The sequence below is a fragment of the Lytechinus pictus genome, chromosome 9 (genome assembly GCF_037042905.1).
Source record: "Lytechinus pictus isolate F3 Inbred chromosome 9, Lp3.0, whole genome shotgun sequence".
Classification (NCBI taxonomy): domain Eukaryota; kingdom Metazoa; phylum Echinodermata; class Echinoidea; order Temnopleuroida; family Toxopneustidae; genus Lytechinus; species Lytechinus pictus.
The window spans coordinates 3,652,631-3,671,059 of NC_087253.1; positions in this window are offsets into that span (position 1 = coordinate 3,652,631).

Consider the following 18,429-nt stretch of genomic DNA (forward strand, 5'->3'; position numbering starts at 1 on the left):
CTGTTGTTCTTCACACAAGCCTATCACATATTAAACATATGGTTTCAATTTCAAAACGAGAGGAACCTTCTGTAAGTAAGTCACAGCCAGGTACTTAAGGTTAGAACCATATGTATCAAAATGAACCAACATACCAACCCTTAGAGGAACCAACATACCAACCCATAGAGGTACAAGCATACCGACCCTTAGAGGAACCAGCATAGCGAACCATAGAGGAACCACCATACGGACCCAAATAGGAACCAGCATACCACTGGCGTAAATCCGTGTTGATGGGTGGGGGGGATGACTGAAATATTTTGGCTTTTTTTTTGCAATCACGTTTTTAGATATGCAAGGAATTTTCATTGATATGTCCACAGTGGCGTACCGTGGGTCACGGCATTGGGGAGGGGGGCACCAGCAAAATGTTTGAATCACTGAGTGAGCGCACTCAGTTGCCAGTTATACTGACCTAATAGAGACATTTTCTGGACAATGTCATAAAACGGATATGCATCTCACTGATCAAATAATGCGAGCGCGAAGCGCGAGCTGAATTTTTTTAATATCAACACCTAAAAAGAGACATTATAATCAAATTTGTGTAATCATGATAGGTACCGTCTCGCTAAACAATACGAGCGCGAAGCGCGAGCTGAAGTTTTCGTATATTTTGACCCCAAACAGCGAGATTTTGAGGAATATATTTTAGGAATCCATTAAGAGTATGCATATCTCACCATAGTCATCTAATGCGAGTGCCAAGCGCTTGCTGGTTTATAAGAATTACATCTGAACACATGAAACACTTGTTGTAGTCATTGCAATCATGATTATCATACGCATATCTCCCTAATTAAATATTGCGAGCGCGAAGCGCGAGCTGAAAATTTAGATAATGCAGACCTGAAGTGGGGCATTCTAAGGTTTCTTTGTGGGAATTAACTAGGACCATACGTATTTCAATATCCAAATGATGCGAGCGCGAAGCGCGAGCTGAAAATTTTTGATATTCAGATCAGAAGAAAGGACATTTTAAGGACTGATTTTAGGAATTCATGAAGAGCAGACATATCTCACCAATCCACTAATGCGAACGTAATCACGGACAGTAAAATGTTTCATATATACGAAGACCTTAACATGGGGCAATCACTTTTTGAGTCATGAAAAAGAAGCATATGTCACTACATAAAACAATGATAACTCAAGTGCTAGGAAATATATTTGGTTTATATTGACTTGAAAACGGGATGTTTCAGTACAACAGGACTATACATCTCGTTAACAGACAATGCAAGCACCAGGCCCTGGGCAAATTATGTTTCATGAAGTTATGATAAAAACGTTTCTTATGTAATGTAACATAACATAATTATAATATAACATTATAATTAATAATATTTTCTTCTTTCCCACTATACGCTTCTCTTCCTTTCTCCCTCTTTTCTCCTTTTCCCCTTTTCCCGTTTTTTTTTTTTTGGTCAGCCGATGGGGGGGGGGGGGGGGCACGTGCCCCCCCCCCCCGTAGTTACGCCACTGTATGTCCATATGGCAAATACCCCTCCAATATTATTATCTTTTTTACCCCATGATGGTTTAATGGTTTTATTAGAGATTACATTAAAAAAGAATTGACATTCCATCTTGATCCCTTCCCATAGACCCCGACATTAATTAATTGGAAGAAACGGGAGTTTCTCTTCAATGTTATAATAAGGACATAAGTATTTCGATTGGAAATGGTGAACTGGCTCTTTATTTGCATTTTATGATTCAATAATATTGTTTTATTTTTAAGCGGTATTTCAGGAAGAATTTTCACCAATAAAACAATTATCTCTTGTAATTTTTTTTCATTTCTTTCGTAAAAAGTGGGGGGGATGTTTGTACAGGCCATCCCCCCTCCTCGAAAAGTGGGGGGGATATATCCCCCCCATCCCCCCCGGGATTTACGCCAGTGCAGCATACCATCCCATAGAGGAACCACTATACCAACCCTTAGAGGTACAAGCATACCGACCTGTAGAGGAACCACTATACTAACCCATAGGGGTACAAGCATACCGACCCAAATAGGAACCAACATACCAACCCATAGATGAACCAGCATACCGACTTGTAGGGGAACCAGCATACCAACCCATTGACATGATCGAGGAACCATATCACCCCATAGAGGAACCAGCATAAGGACCCATAGACCGGGCCCATAGATGAACCAACATATCAACCCATAGAGGAACCAGCATACCAACACAGAGAAGAACCAGCATACCAACCCATAGAGGAACCAGCATACCTACTCATCGAGGAACCATAACACCAACTCGTCGAGGAACAAGCATAGCAACCCATATAGGAACCAGCATACCAACCCATAGATGAACCAACATATCAACCCATAGAGGAACCAGCATACCAACACAGAGAGGAACCAGCATACCAACCCGTAGAGGAACCAGCATACCTTCTCATCGAGGAACCATAACACCAACTCGTAGAGGAACAAGCATAGCAACCCATATAGGAACCAGCATACCAACCCATAGATGAACCAACATATCAACCCATAGAGGAACCAGCATACCGACTTGTAGGGGAACCAGCATACCAACCCATTGACATGATCGAGGAACCATATCACCCCATAGAGGAACCAGCATAAGGACCCATAGATGAACCAACATATCAACCCATAGAGGAACCAGCATACCAACACAGAGAGGAACCAGCATACCAACAGCATACCTACTCATCGAGGAACCATAACACCAACTCGTAGAGGAACAAGCACAGCAACCCATATAGGAACCAGCATACCAACCCATAGAGGGGTGAGGGGTGCCCCCCCTTTTATCCCAGCCTCCCCATATAAACGCAAGTGACTAACGCTTTTTGTTAATCGAGATCGTGAAAAATCGGAGTCCTGAATTTTTAATAGTATTTTATAACTTTTAAAGATGGTAATATACATTGCTTTCATATCTTTTCCTGAAAATTATGAATAAGTAAAAACATTGAATGATCTTATACTACATCCAATTTGGTATTATTCACTGTTAAAACTTTAATTTGTGGAATTTATCATCTTTGAATCTCTTTTCCATTAATGTGGCATCACCGTGAGGTTATAAACAGACATGCGGTTTAAATGTCCATGTGATTTGATATCTGTCGTTAATAAGATGACAAAAGTCTACAGACATTATTGTCAATGTCTGGTATACATCGTCATTATCTGACATTCAAAAGTGTATACGACATTTTATTTCACTCTTTAGTTTTTCGCATTTATCGATGTTGCTCCTGACTTCACCGTAACATGTTTATACACTCCTACCATACTCCGCCAGAACGAGACAAGACAAGCTTTTAGGCGGAGCATCAATTATATTACAGATATTTTCATACAAAAAACTATGTTCTTCATAAACAGCCTGAGGGAGGGAATCCTTTTTCTTCAGAACAAGACTTCCGATTCAGGCCCACATTTTCATTGACTTCCAAATTATATCATCATCGACTTTTGAATTTGTCCGACCTATATAATGTTGGGAGATAGAGAAAAAACCAGATGCACTGGAGGAGCCTTTTCCACTCATGTAAGAGTCTTGACGGTATGTTTGAGTTAAGTTATTCATTTTTGCTAACGAAGGCTTTAGGGTGTGGTTTACCGTAGGCAATGTCATATTTGACATATCGAACGACTTGTCGTGAGTCTAATGAAACGTTTGTGCGCATGCCCAAGGCGATGTACCTGTCGCACGCGCTGCGCGCAGATGATATGTCAATCATTGCATCCTCGTGACGACCCGGCTATGCCAATTTTCGCCGCAGGTTAAAAACAATATTAGTTATAAGGAACGTACAACAAGTCCTGGCGAAAATACTTGTCTATATATTTATGATAACAGAAGTTCACGTCATAAACGATAATGCATGGTATTTTAGACAAACGATGATTAAACCGCGTGCAATCAACATATGAACATTGTAGCAAAGAGTGATAGAAGAGGGAAAGGAATGAAGGAAATTATGGCGACCTGTCTTCGAGCCAAATTAGAACTCTGCCCCCTTCGCTCGCGCTTTTGGTGGAAAACCCAAGCGCTCTTTTTGCAAGACGTTGTTATTTTTACCCTGCCCCCACGCAGGGCGCGAAAGTTTTGACGTTTCGCGATTATATCTTTAGGCGAAAAGTGACTAGAGGTTATTGTTTGGCTTTTCTTTTTCCGCCATTACCTCAATTAACATTACACTAATTCACGAAAACAAACGAGTTTTCACCCTCTACCGTTTCCTTCTCACACTCCACCTATATTTTACTTTGAGATGATTTGCCGAAAAGTAAATCAATTACCTAATGAATTGTAATTTGAAATAATTGTGGCGGGATTTGTGTAAGACTAAGGAAGACGGCCACCTTCGGGGGGAGTCTTTTCAATTTCAATTTCATCAACGAAATTAGCTCGGCTGAACAAAAGCGATAAAAAGCTCCTAAAATTATTTCACAATGTTTCCACAACCTAATATTGAACATATATAACGTGTGAAACACTTTACCTGGACTTGATGCAGTGTGATGAACTTCATTTTAGCATTATCTGTTTATTTTCTTCAACACTTTGTATTATAAAACGAAGAAAAACATTCCATTGATGCATCTACAAGTAGAATGCTGTTTGAAACATTAAACATAACCTGATTCCATGTGATAAATTTAATTTTGAATTATTTGTTTGCTTCTTTTACAATTTCTATGTTAAAACGATTTTTCTCTGATAGTATATGTATAAGCTTTAATGAAAACAAGTAGTTTCTCTTTTTCATTTGTCTTAATCCCCATTTTCACCGCGTATGGGGTAAGCGAAACTGTAAACCAAAACAATCTCTTTAAACCTTTATCAAATTAAAATTCGAAAAACAGGTAAATATTGCTGGCATTGCTGCAGGTCTATGCCTAAATTAATCGAAACACAAATATAATGATAGTTTATAATACTTGACTATTTTGCTCTAATCGCAATACAATTCTATACTCTCAGATACACTGTACTCCACCTATAATTTTTTTTACTTGTTACGTAAATGAATTTTATAATAAATATCAATAATTTTATAATAAATATATTTAATATATAAAAGGAAAATAAGTAAAGCTTCCTTTTAGTCGTTGAAATTGATTTCATGTGATGATGGTTAAAAATATATTTTTTTTAAATATATAAGCTATGAATTATACAGCAAATTTTACTGTGTAATTCATAGCTTATATTTCGTCACATTGTAACTTCTTTGTATACTGACATACATTCAGAAAAAAATATGATGTTGAATTAAGACATAATGTTATTAGATACCTGCATACTAATTCAATTGTAAATTTGTAATATCTCATCTTTTGTTTCCGCAATTCATTGATACTCCTCACTAAAATCGTATAATACAAATCTAAGAAGACCGGTACATACATATCAATGTTCATCTAGTGAATGAAATATAGAATTCATCATCCCCAAAACCTAGGTAAAACACATACTGGAAGACCCAATAGAGGCATGGGAGTCTTAGGCGCCCCCCCCCCTCCATTACAAAAAATACAATATTAATTATTAATGATTGATTAATGAATATATAAATATATAAATTCGCAAATAAAGTGACAGATAATGAAATAAATATTGAAATTAGATAGATGGTTGAATATACAAATCAAAATTATTAATACCTTAATGAAAAAAGTATCAATAAAGAATAACAAGAAATTAATTTTATAATTACTGTTTGATCAAAGAATGTTTTTGATAAAGAAAATGGTAATAGTACCTTAATTTCCTCCAATTACTGACTTCAAAATAATGTTTGCTGAATTTGATATTGAGTCCAATACATATATTGTGATTACGATAAAATTAACATTAGTTGTTTTATGAAGTGCCTGCGCAACACTCATTCACCAAATACAGATAATGACATTCCTTCAGCTAAAATTACAAAAAAAAGTTCTTTGTTAATGAATGAGAAAATACTTTTTTTTTTAATCATTAAAAAAAGTGTAAATGCAATTTTTATTTGTCCAGGATATCAAAATATGAAAACTACATAGCATTACATATACTAAAATGTTTAGTCTGCATTCAAACTCGGTCTGATTTGAGGAAAACCGCTCTATATGTCTTTATTGTCGAAACTAGATTTGGGGTTGATGGACACCCGTTCCGTTACGCATCATTTGTCGAAAAAATGTATCGACGTTATGTTTCCGACAATACAAGAGTTTATGATGTCAGACGAAGCGATATATGCCTCGAGTAACAATCCAAGTATTTTTATCGTGGTTGCCTACGAGGTGAGGGAATGTGCACATGCTTTTGAATTAGTTCGTTATCAAAATCGATTTCTATTTTCTCCCCCCTTCCCCTCTATAATCTAGCGGGGGAGAAGGAGCAGTCAGGACTTCAGTTTTGTATCTATCTAACTCTGCCCTTTTCTCTGTTCACTTTATTTATCATATTTGTCTTCTAAATGTTGTTTGGCAACCTCTGTCGATCTATCCGTCCCTCTCATTGCCTCTTCAACTCCTGACTTAATCTCTCCTTTTCCATATCTCTTTCCTATTTTCGGTCTCCCTTTCCTTCTCCTTTTCAACCATCTTATACACGGGGTCCGCGTTAGTTGCGAGTTATTGCACACGTCCCCGGTGGCAACAAATTGTGCAAGCGTCACTTCACTTGGGCTAGAGCGCATGCGTAACTGCGTGCGCATCATTAGGTGTTCAAGGTCACACAGTTGCACTTCTTTGCACTTTATGTTATGGTCAAGGTCTCTGGGCACTATGTTGTCTTACTCAGGTGAATATTGCTGTTGTATTTGTTACGAACAAGTTGAAATGCAAAATAATACCCCCCCCCCACACACACACACACACCCAGGGTTTCCCAGCCCTAGTCCTAAACTATTTCGCCGTTTATTCCGTCATATATTCCTAACCCCCTTTCGTGGTATATTTTTTGCCGAAAGCACAAGGCCTTTCATCATATTTTTGTCTGATATAATTTTAAACATGCTATTTTTACGATTATTCTTCCTGAGGATGATAACGCGTTTGCGGTTTTTTCCGGATCCACGAGGAAAAAAGAACCCATTCGATGAAAATAGTTTTGTTGGTTGCCGGGATATGGTAGCTTTATTGTAAATACATGTAGATGTACCCTCTGCGAACTGTTATAGCGGTTCGAGTCATCCTCTATTTACCATACCATGATTATCACGAACCCATAGTAAGCCGACAGAGGGATTGAAGTCAAAGGAAAGTAAACTATCCAAAAAGGAGAAGATTTTATCTTAAGGGGGGGGGGATAAAAGACACTAAATGTCGTCACACTGCGAATCTATATTACTTGAAAATTGTATAGGAAAAGTAAACTAACAAATCCAATCTTCTTTACCCAAGTCGAGGGATAGGGGTGAAGTTTACACATTGTAAAAAAACACATATGCCTTTGTAGAGGGCTGTATGCAGATTAATGAGTTGATTGCATCGCCTTATTCCTTTACTTGGATGTATGTTATATAATATAGTATAAAATTCCATATTTTTTATTCGAAAAGTAAATCTGATAGTAGAAATATTTCGATTTTTTTAATAATTATTATTCATTCATTTTATTATTATTATTATTTTTTTATTATTATTATTTTTTTTTTTTTTTTTTGGGGGGGGGGGCAATTATTCTTGGGCCCGGCAGCCACTATGCAGCGCCAGTTCGACGAGGCTCTATCCCTTTAATTAGTGAACGCCAAACAGGGTAGCAGCAACTCCCATCTTGTAACGTCTTTTGGTCTGACGCGGCCTGGTTTTGAACTCCCGACATCCCAGTTGTGGAGACGGACGCTCTACCAACTGAGCCAATACACCGATTAGCATCGATCTTCGTGAAATATGCGAAACGTCACTTAAAATATACTAATCATGGAGCGTTGTGGCCCAGTGGATTAGTCTCCGGACTTTGAAACAGAGGGTCGTGGGTTCGAATCCCAGCCATGGCGTAATTTCCTTCGGCAAGAAATTTATCCACATTGTGCTGCACTCAACCCAGGTGAGGTGAATGGGTACCTAGCAGGAATTTATTCCTTGAAATGCGTGTGCGCTGTAATCTTAGTAATTACGGCAGCCAAGCTACAGCTGGGGTAATAATATCCAAGTCCTTTGGAAGCGCATAGAGACATTATTCATAATTGTGATATGCGCTATACAAGAACTGTTAATTATTATTATTATTATTATTTTTATCATAATAGTGATAGATATATAAAGGTAATCATTTTTTTTTGTCTACTTATGACGGTGTTACTTTATCATCCAAATCAAGAGACTTCCAAGTTTGACCATTCAAGCAGGGAGTGTTATCTTCAATCAAATAGATCTTCCACTATCCAGTATGTCCTACGGCAGAATATTAGAAAGGATATGATGACTGGTAATGATATGTATTTATATAATAATAGGTATTTATAAGTTCTCTTTAAATACACATTTCAAAGTTACTTCCTATACAATACCGTATAGAGAATTTCTATGAACAAAAATTATACTTCTGATTTTCCTGATAAATTTCTAATCAACCTTGTTTATTTTAGATATGAATATATCAAAATATAATGTTGTAAGGAAACATATATCCCGTCTTCTGCGTTAGTACAGCCATTGAAAAGATATTTTCAATATCACGGTTCTTGTATATGGAACAAACTCCCTCTTTCTGTTAGAAAGGCCGCATTGTTACAATCGGCCAGTCCAAGTGCAAAATCATTGCTTCTGTCAATCGGCCTTAATCCTTAATTTCTGGCATCTTGATTTTTCTATTTGTACATTTTGTAATTGTTTGGAGGCTTTTCTTTTTCTTTTTAAACTATTTTTCTTTTTTTTCGTTTTAAACTCTTTTTTTCTTTTCTTTTTTTATACTATTTTTCAGAGTGTATGTTTGTTATTGTATGTATTAATTTCATTATATTTCTATTTCATATTTATGTATAAGTATGTTGTAATATCAAACTTGTGTTGTTTTTATTGTGTTTCCCGACCCCTTCGTAAATCAGTTTGCTATTATTAACTGAAAGGGCTACCCTGTTGAAAATAAAAACGTGAATAAATAAAAATACTTTTTTATTACTACACTCAAATGAAATGTTAAATCAAGAATTAAAATGTTGGAGGAGTGACAACCTTTGAATTATTTCAAATATTATATCCAACCTTGCATATAGCTGAATCCAACAATTTAAAGGGATGGTCCAGGCTGGAGATATTTATAATTATCTCAATAAATATAGTAAAATTCACATAGCAAATGCTGAAAATTTCATCCAAATCGTATGACAAATAATGATGTTATTGAATTTTAAAGATTTGCATTATTCCAGTAAAACAGTTCTAAGCATGTCTTCATGAATATTCATTAGGTGGGCTGATGTTGCCATATCCCCACTTGTTCTTTTGTAGTTTATTATATGAAATTAGGTTTATTCAAGAAGTAAATCAATTGGATTGCCAACTGATTAAGTGCATTAGTTTTTTATTGCCGCAACTCATTTCATCATAATGGAGACACATCATTTACACATGTATGAAAAAAATGAAAGAATTATGACTTCATGTAATAACATAAGAAAAGGAAAGTGGGGATATGACGTCATCAGCCCACCTTATGAATATTCATAAAGACATGCCTAGAACTGTTTCACCGGAATAATGCAAATCTTTAAAATTCAATAACTATGTTATTTGTTATCCTATTTTGATTTTCAACATTTTGCTTCGTGAATTTTACTCTATTTATTAAAATATAAATATTTTCCGCCCAGACCATCCCTTTAAATGTTGGGTCGAACCATTTAAAGTGGTAAATGCCACATTCAGACAAGATTGTCACTCCTCCAAGTTCCAATCTTTCAATCGTTGATTTAAGATTTCATATTTTTAAACTGTACTATTAGGTGTACTGTTACTACTGCTCCTACTTTCAACACTACTACTACTACTACTACTACTACTACTACTAGTCTACTACTAAAAATACTACTACTACTACTACTACTACTTCTTGTACTACTACTACTACTACTACTACTACTACTACTACTACTACTACTTCTACTTCTACTTCTACTACTACTACTACTACTACTACTACTGCTACTACTACTACTACTACTACTACTACTACTACTACTGCTACTACTACTACTACAACTACAACTACTACTACTAACTCCTCTCTTTCTACTTCCACTGCTACTACTACGACGTCAAGTACGTTACTCTCTGTTATTTTGTGCTTCTAAGTAGTGTTTTCTTTATTTACTCTTATATTGTCTTATTTAATTACTTTGAAGAAGAAAGTGAAAGGTATGTCATGAAATATAATTTTTAGATCTTGATCTTGTTTTCCCAACGATGCCATCTTAGCTATTCCTGCCCTCTGACACCAAACGAACAATCGTAGCTTCATTCCAGTCTCCGACTATCGTTGTTTGGAATTCATGAAAAACTAAAGCATATAATTAGGGTGTTAGTCATGTGGAAAAATCGAAATACTTACTACAGTAGGCCAAGTTCATCTCATCTCGTTAATTATGTCATTAAGAACATCATTTTTCTTCATAAGTATAATATTTTTTTGTAAATAATAAGTTATGACACCTTGTATGAGGGCGCTATAAACGGAATAAAGCAGAACAAAAGCTGAACGAGGCGGAAAGCAAAATAAAGGGCTTTACGGTTGTTTGACCTTGAACAGACAGGTCGAAATGAAAGGCGATTTCCTCCCTTCCTCGCCAGCACCCTAACGAATAATTTCCACCAGAGTTTAAAAGAAAACGATGACGAGAAGAAGAGGATTTCGAAGATGAGAGACGGTAGATAAAGATTTGATGCAACGCGGCGTCACGCAGCGCATACTAAACATCTTTATCATACATTGTTTGAGCACGGAATGTGAAATGCAAATCAGGACCCGTAAAGTCAAAGTTAAGATCTTCGGCTCATATTTTTTCCGCGCGACACCACCAAATTTGCATTACAAATGTATAAAAGGGAAGCTGAATAGTACAGAAGAATGCAGATGTTCTTATCCTGGTGTCAAACTGATCAGTCTGTTTCATTTCGTGAAGACTGCCCTTTCACCTTGAATTATGAACAGAGGTTAAAGACATAGTTTAACATTACAAAGGTCTAAATTAATATACATATTTATATTCCGAACCTTCACGTGTATAGTATAATTATTGCTAATATTGGTTTAAAAAACGGGAAGGGAAAAATCAAACACCATTAAGATATCTGTGACAAAACAATCGTCGTTTGATTCATCGAATGGAGAGATAAATTGGTAAAACATTCGTTGCATATGGTATAAAACTGGAATTGTGTGTCCTGTATTTGATTTTTCACTTCTTGAAGCACTAAATAATTATTTTCGGGTGATTTTTTTTCAGGGCTCCCTTTTTGCAACATATCAGAGTCAAGTCACTGTTAACCAATGCATTTGATAACTAGGGAAAGAATGAAGAAGCAAAATCCTAAGAATTTGAATTTGAATTTATTAGTTTATTTCATTTCAAATTAAATGTACATTTTTCAACAAATTTTTCAACATTTTTCAACACAAATAATTTCAGTTGAGCTATTGAAACCTTCTATTATGTTTTGGGGGTAAATATATAGATTATTCTCAAAATTGCCATTGTAAAAAAATGAAGGAGTATGTAGTTTGGAAGAAACTTTCCTAGATCTCATACGGGTGAAATGTAATATAAAAATGTCTGAAATAGATCAAAAAAGGTCAGGTTTCCTCCACAATGTGTTTTTATTCATACTTTCCATATCAAAATACGTATTTGTTTCTCCAAACTGGAAAATTGTTTTTAGTAAATAGGAACTTTAGGGTACATAAACTTGTCTTTTTAACTCACGTGCTCTTATTTTTTGTACGGGAAATTATGTAGAACTCAATAGGAAGTTTTAAGAATGTTCCTAAACTCTTAAAAAAGGTTTACCAAATATATTGGGTAAAATGGGAACATGCATGTTTGTTGGGTAAACACATACCAAATATTGTGTAAATTTTATGCAATGTTACGTTAGAATTTACCCTTCAAACATGCATTTTGCCCAATATCGAGGGGGGAAAATACGCAGCAAACATGTATTTTCCCTTTCTACACAATATTGGTTAGATTTTTACTCTCTGTTTTTGGAGTGTATTTCTGGAAATGTCTCCATAATTTGTTTCCATTTTTTCGCTGTGAGGTTTGGCAGATATGTGAAACACGTAAGATTTATTCTTAAATTCGAATACTCGCTATCATTTCATTTGGATAATAATTTTCATTGATGGTTGATTCCTTTACGTGGGAATTGCACTATATTTGAGACGAAAGTCAATCGAATATATGTTTCATCATTATACTATACCTTCTTCATATTTGCGGATGGCCTAGCATTTAGAACCATATTCCGTTTTCTCACGCTTACACTATATGAAAATTTTAAACTAAACGAAACGGTATATCTCAAAGCACTTTTAACTTAACCATTTCATTAATCACCCGTCGCGCTTTGTCAATATTAATATAACTGATCAAACACCAGTATCAAAATGTACAATTTATATAACATGCTGAACGAATCTCTTACACATTCAAATGCATTAGTCATCATCTTGAATGTACCCGGGACCTACATTATAACTGTGGGAAAGATGAAATCGTTCACACACATATTTGCCAGCGTAAGCGAGCAAGGTGTGAATGTATTTTGTTCGGTTATTCGTGTCTTTATTAATATCCTGACCTATTGTTGATGATAAACAAAATCATGAACTGCATGATTAATATATAACATTAGCATTTATATGCCTTGTAGATGGCCCAATCCCACTCCTATCTTTCGAAATATCTGTACTGGTCCAGTTTGAGGATATAGCTCACGTTTTACAATTTCGGCTATACGAATAATGAAATCCGTTTATAAAGAGAATGGTGTTATACTTCATAGCAGGAATGTCGTTATTACTATAATTAATGACAATGATGATGATGATGATAATATAATAATGATAATACTAGTGATAATAATACTAAAAATAATAATAATTATTATTATAATAATAATTATAACAATAATAATGATACTATACTGTGCTTTTCCCATTAGGCCCAAAAGCTTTTAGTTACATAATTCTATGAAATTATATCATCTTAGAACCACACTACGAACATTTTTACCCTTTTTAATGCCTTTCTGAATTGCTACAGCGGTGAAGATTATCTTATTGTAAGTGGCAAATAATTCCTGTATTTTCTGTTTCTGTTTATGGTAACTCCCGTAGGAACTTGGCAGGACAGCATTATGCTGGTAAACGCCAAGCTGGTATAGAACCAATTACCTAGGAAAATTTTACGTCTAGTTACATTTTGAAGCCAACACAGTTATCATGGTAATCACTGTAACGTAATGTATGCTTAAGTTCAGGGTAGGATTGTTGTTTGTGTGTCAGGGAATGTGTCATAACTTTCATCTTTTAATTGTTGTTACGTAACGTAAAATGACAGCTATTTGACTCTCTCAGTATACCTGGCGTCATCGTTAAAGTAAAGCTATGCAGAAAAAATATTTAGTACCAGCTGATTGTATTACGGATTTGCTATGATGGTTACGGTATATCAAAAGTTGGTTCATTACTGCATTGATGGTGTCAGGGCTGATGAAGGACATGTATGATTCGTTTTTATGCTGAAAGAATAGTGAAAATGAATTATGGACTGCTGACAGGTAAGCGATATCAATTTCTTGTTCTATATTCCACATACGCGATATCAATTTCTTGTTCTATATTCCACATACACGTCTGACAAAACTCAAATACACACACACACACACACACCACATGTCGTTCAAGAAATGTCAATTTCACCTTGTTCCATCCGATTTTTTCTTCCTCGATACTCTGTCACCAAGTGAGATTAGATTGTTCTTTTTTTGTGTATAAGTCATATTTTACTAAATCGCGACTATTTACAAAATTTCCCACATACGCCATGCTCTGCCCCTTCAAACTCTTTAATAACTGTGCCACTGTTGAGAACTCTCCCCCCCCCCCTCCCCCCCCCCCCCCCCCCGTGAAAGAGAGAATCTTTTATTTGGGGTACAAATTGAGGTATTTTCGTTAACATTTTGCAAAGCTGTGAAAATTACCGAAATGGTATTCAATTTGAAATATGAAAGTTCTCTGTCTTAAATTGATTACCCTTCTTCAATTATCCGATTCAAATCATCTTTTTCTTCTCCTGCAGAAGACGATGTTAACCGAGTTGTCTTTCCGTTTGAGTAAACCTGACGATTATCATTTTTGTTGGTGGTGGTGATCTTAAAGATAAATACCTAGAGGGAGTTTCACAAAGATTTAAGTATGACTTAGAGTCGCACTTAAATGTCTAGTTGCGCGCGGTATAACGCATGACAGTATTGGTCAGATTATGCCAAGAGGACTCGCACTACTGCGTATTGATCAATAAGATTGCGCGTGCATACCATGTATGAGTCGGTATTACTTAAATCTTTGTGAAACACCCCCTCCCCCCCCCCCCCCCCATCCAATAAAATTACCACCCAAGTGTTTGTATGTATGAATAAAAAATATGTGTCAAAAAAGTGGCTCTAGAAGAAAATGTGTAATTGCTGAGAAATCAGCAAAATAAGCACGGAATTCCATCAAATGTCGGTATTTTTACTATTAATATTAATACATTGTCCCACATATGCTTTTCTGTGTTATTGATCATAAGAATTATGGGTTTTGAGCTTAGATTTCATGATTTCCCAAAGATAAGTGTACTTTAATGTACCACATCTAGATTTAAAATTGTGATATTTTGACAATTAAACTTGATTTTAAGGACATTTCATGAAAGAATTGTCTGCTGCACCTATCTTTTACCTTTAAGTCATCTTAAAGGTTAGACTATCACAATTGTAATTATATATGAACATTTATTTTGCTCTGTTGAAAATGAAATAAAACAATTGGAATTTGAATTTGAATATCCTATGGGGGTAAACAAAATATCAAGAATTCAGTTGTTTTCGTAATCTATCAATTGATAGTCCACGAAAGGACACCATAAGAAATACACAATCAGAAATATTTGTTGTATTTGTTGATGAAATTGATCGATCGATGGATACATAATTTATTACATTTCAAATATCAAACAATTAATATCGTGTTTACAAGCTGCATCGGCTCGCGGTGCAGACCCGACTAGAGCCGGTGCAGACTCGCCTTTTTTATGCGTGTAAACGCGATTAATTTGTACCGGCTCGCGGTGCAGACACGGCAATTTTGCTCCGCCAAATAGTAGGATCAGAGTCGCGAGCCGGTGCACACACGGCGATTACAACAAAACAAGGCAAAATATAAGACAACACAATGAAATAGAAACCTCCTGGAAAGCAGAACTTTTTAATGAAGATTCCATTAAAGCATTGACCTATTTGTAATAGGTTCATGATTGAACAGATGAATAAGTTGCATATTATTAATATATATCCTTTTCCATCATAATTCGATTTGCTAAAATCATTTTCGCAGATATTTAATGAAATTTATAATGAATATCTGGAGACAAACGTATAGACCTACCTAAACTAAAGAAATATGAATATTCATTTAAAAAAAAGTACAATAGGCAAATAGATGTGATTTTTTTTCAAGAACAAAGACCTGAGTAAAATCGACAAATGATGCATTCTTAAACTAAAATAATTTTTCGACTATTTTTCTTCAAATACATGAAGTAAACAAGTGACGTCTATTTGGGTGTTTTGTTACTTGAATTTCTTGTGCCTTCATTTCTTGAAAGAATTTTGTTACAAAGAGATGTTAATCCACTAGTGAGTCTTTCTTCTGATTGGTGATTTTGATGATCTTAACGGATAATGAGAATCTAGTATTTTAGCACCTACACAGTAAGAACTGCGGTGTTAACCAGTGTACATATAGGACCACCCCCCCCCCGTCATTTTACACCGGTGTTAAATTGACAGGGTTAATTTAACACCTATAGATGTTACTACAACACCTTTGGTTGTTACATTTACACTCTTTGGTTTTAAGTTAAATCTCTAGGGTGTAATTTCAACACCTCAGTGTGTGGTCCTCTATTAACACCAACTGGTGTCAGTTCTAACACCACAGTTTTTGCAGTGTAATGCCATTGAAATTGATTTAAATACAAGGAATAAATTGATATAAATGCAAAGCTCATTGTGATGCACGAGGTTTTTAATGTTGCAAATTGCTGAAATGCACGTGGTTCGGATCGTTGTCATTTACCATGACGTACCTATGACGTGCTAATAGCTTACACAAGATCTTTATTGTGGCAAACAGACATTTTTTTGTATAAGATTACAATTTCCGTTCTCTCTTCATCTTTATCATTTGTATTGAGTTTATTCATATATAATACACTTCATAATTCGACCAACGGTATTTTGTGAATAATTATCCCTTATTCCTACATCATAATTCATCCTGTTCATGAGGTCATGTTATTTAACCCGTCTGGAGACCACTTGAGTGACTTTTCCACTCTTTTATCCCTAAATCTCACTCTTCTACTCCCTAAATCTCAATCTTCATCTTATCAAATAGACACTGACCTATTAAGATGTATTATTTTTTTGTGACTTAAATTATACTGTTTTTAAAAAATAATAGAAAAGGGATTAAACTGTTCACCCTCTAAGGAGTGGTTTTAGGTAAGAATCAAATTTAGAGTGACTTTAAATAGAAAATTTGTATTTTCACTCGTCATTAGAGTAAGTGGACATGTTGGATTTAGATTAGAGCGTAGAATTGAAAACAATTGAAAGTAACCAATTGATCATTTTCACTTAATATCTACTCTAGATTGTCTCTTTCCTAAATGCACTCTTTAATTATTTAAAAAAAATCACTCTTTTTCCAATGAGAGAGAGAGAGAGATACAGGGTTTCCATTACGACAAAAAAGAGAAAAAATAAATTTTTTTTTTTAAGATAAAAAAATTATAATATAGACAAAAATCAACATTGTTTGTATTATTGCTATTCGATTAACTGGTTGTTAATGATGTTAGTTATTTATCTATTTATTTATTTATCTATATATTTATTTATTTATTTATTCTTTTTTTAGACAGGGTGACTCATCATCACCAATGATGATGGTCTAACAATAAAACAATAAAATAAACAACATGTAATAAAGATCAAATATATAAACTCATAACAGGAACAAAGAATAAGAATAAGTATAAACATACCTTAGAAAGTATATACAAAGCAATTGGTATCGTTAACGATGAAATTGGTCAATGTGTTTTATATATCCATATCATTAAATGGAGGATATTACCAAACTAAAGGTAATTACACCGTTTCGATAAATTCACATAGATGCCGATAAACGCCAAACATAGACGTTACAATACATGCATGCTTACCGAAAGATGGGCAATTTTCCAATTCTAAACGTAAATAAATATTTCATTAGTTTCGTTTAACAATTTTCTTTGAATTTAAAGGTCAAGTCCACCCCAGAAAAATGTTGATTTGAATAAATAGAGAAAAATCAAACAAGCATTATGCTGAAAATTTCATCAAAATCGGATGTAAAATAAGAAAGTTATGACATTTTGAAGTTTCTCTTATTTTTCACAAAACAGTGATATGCACAACTCAGTGACATGCAAATGAGACAGTCGATGATGTCCCTCACTCACTATTTCTTTTGTTTTTATTGGTTTAATTATACACTATTTCATTTTTTACAGATTTGACAATAAGGACCAGCTTGATTGAAACATATAGTATATAATATACATATAAACAATGCTAATTGCACATGTTCAGGGATGAATTAATCGTCGTTTCACAGGACAACAGGGAGAAAATTGTAATATTTCATATTTCATATAATAAAATACAAAAGAAATAGTGAGTGAGTGATGTCATCAGTCTCCTCATTTGCATACCGACAAGGATGTGAATATTACTGTTTTGTGAAATTAAGCAAAACTTTAAAATGTCATAACTTTCTTATTTTACATCCGATTTTGATGGAATTTTCAGTGTTATGCTTGTTGGATTTTTCTCTCTTTATTTGAATCAACTTTTTGTTGGGGTGGACTTGTCCTTTAAATAGTTGTATTCATACGTTTAGGGTATAATATCCACTATTTGTAATTGTATAAGTCATGCTTTTTATATAATTGACGCTCTTATTTTTTCGTTCAATGTTTATTAGTCAAACCTACAAATAATTTGTACTAAACCTTGATAAATCTAAGAATCGTGAGGGGAGGTTATAAAAGTCAAAGGTTACTAGCTTGTCTAGC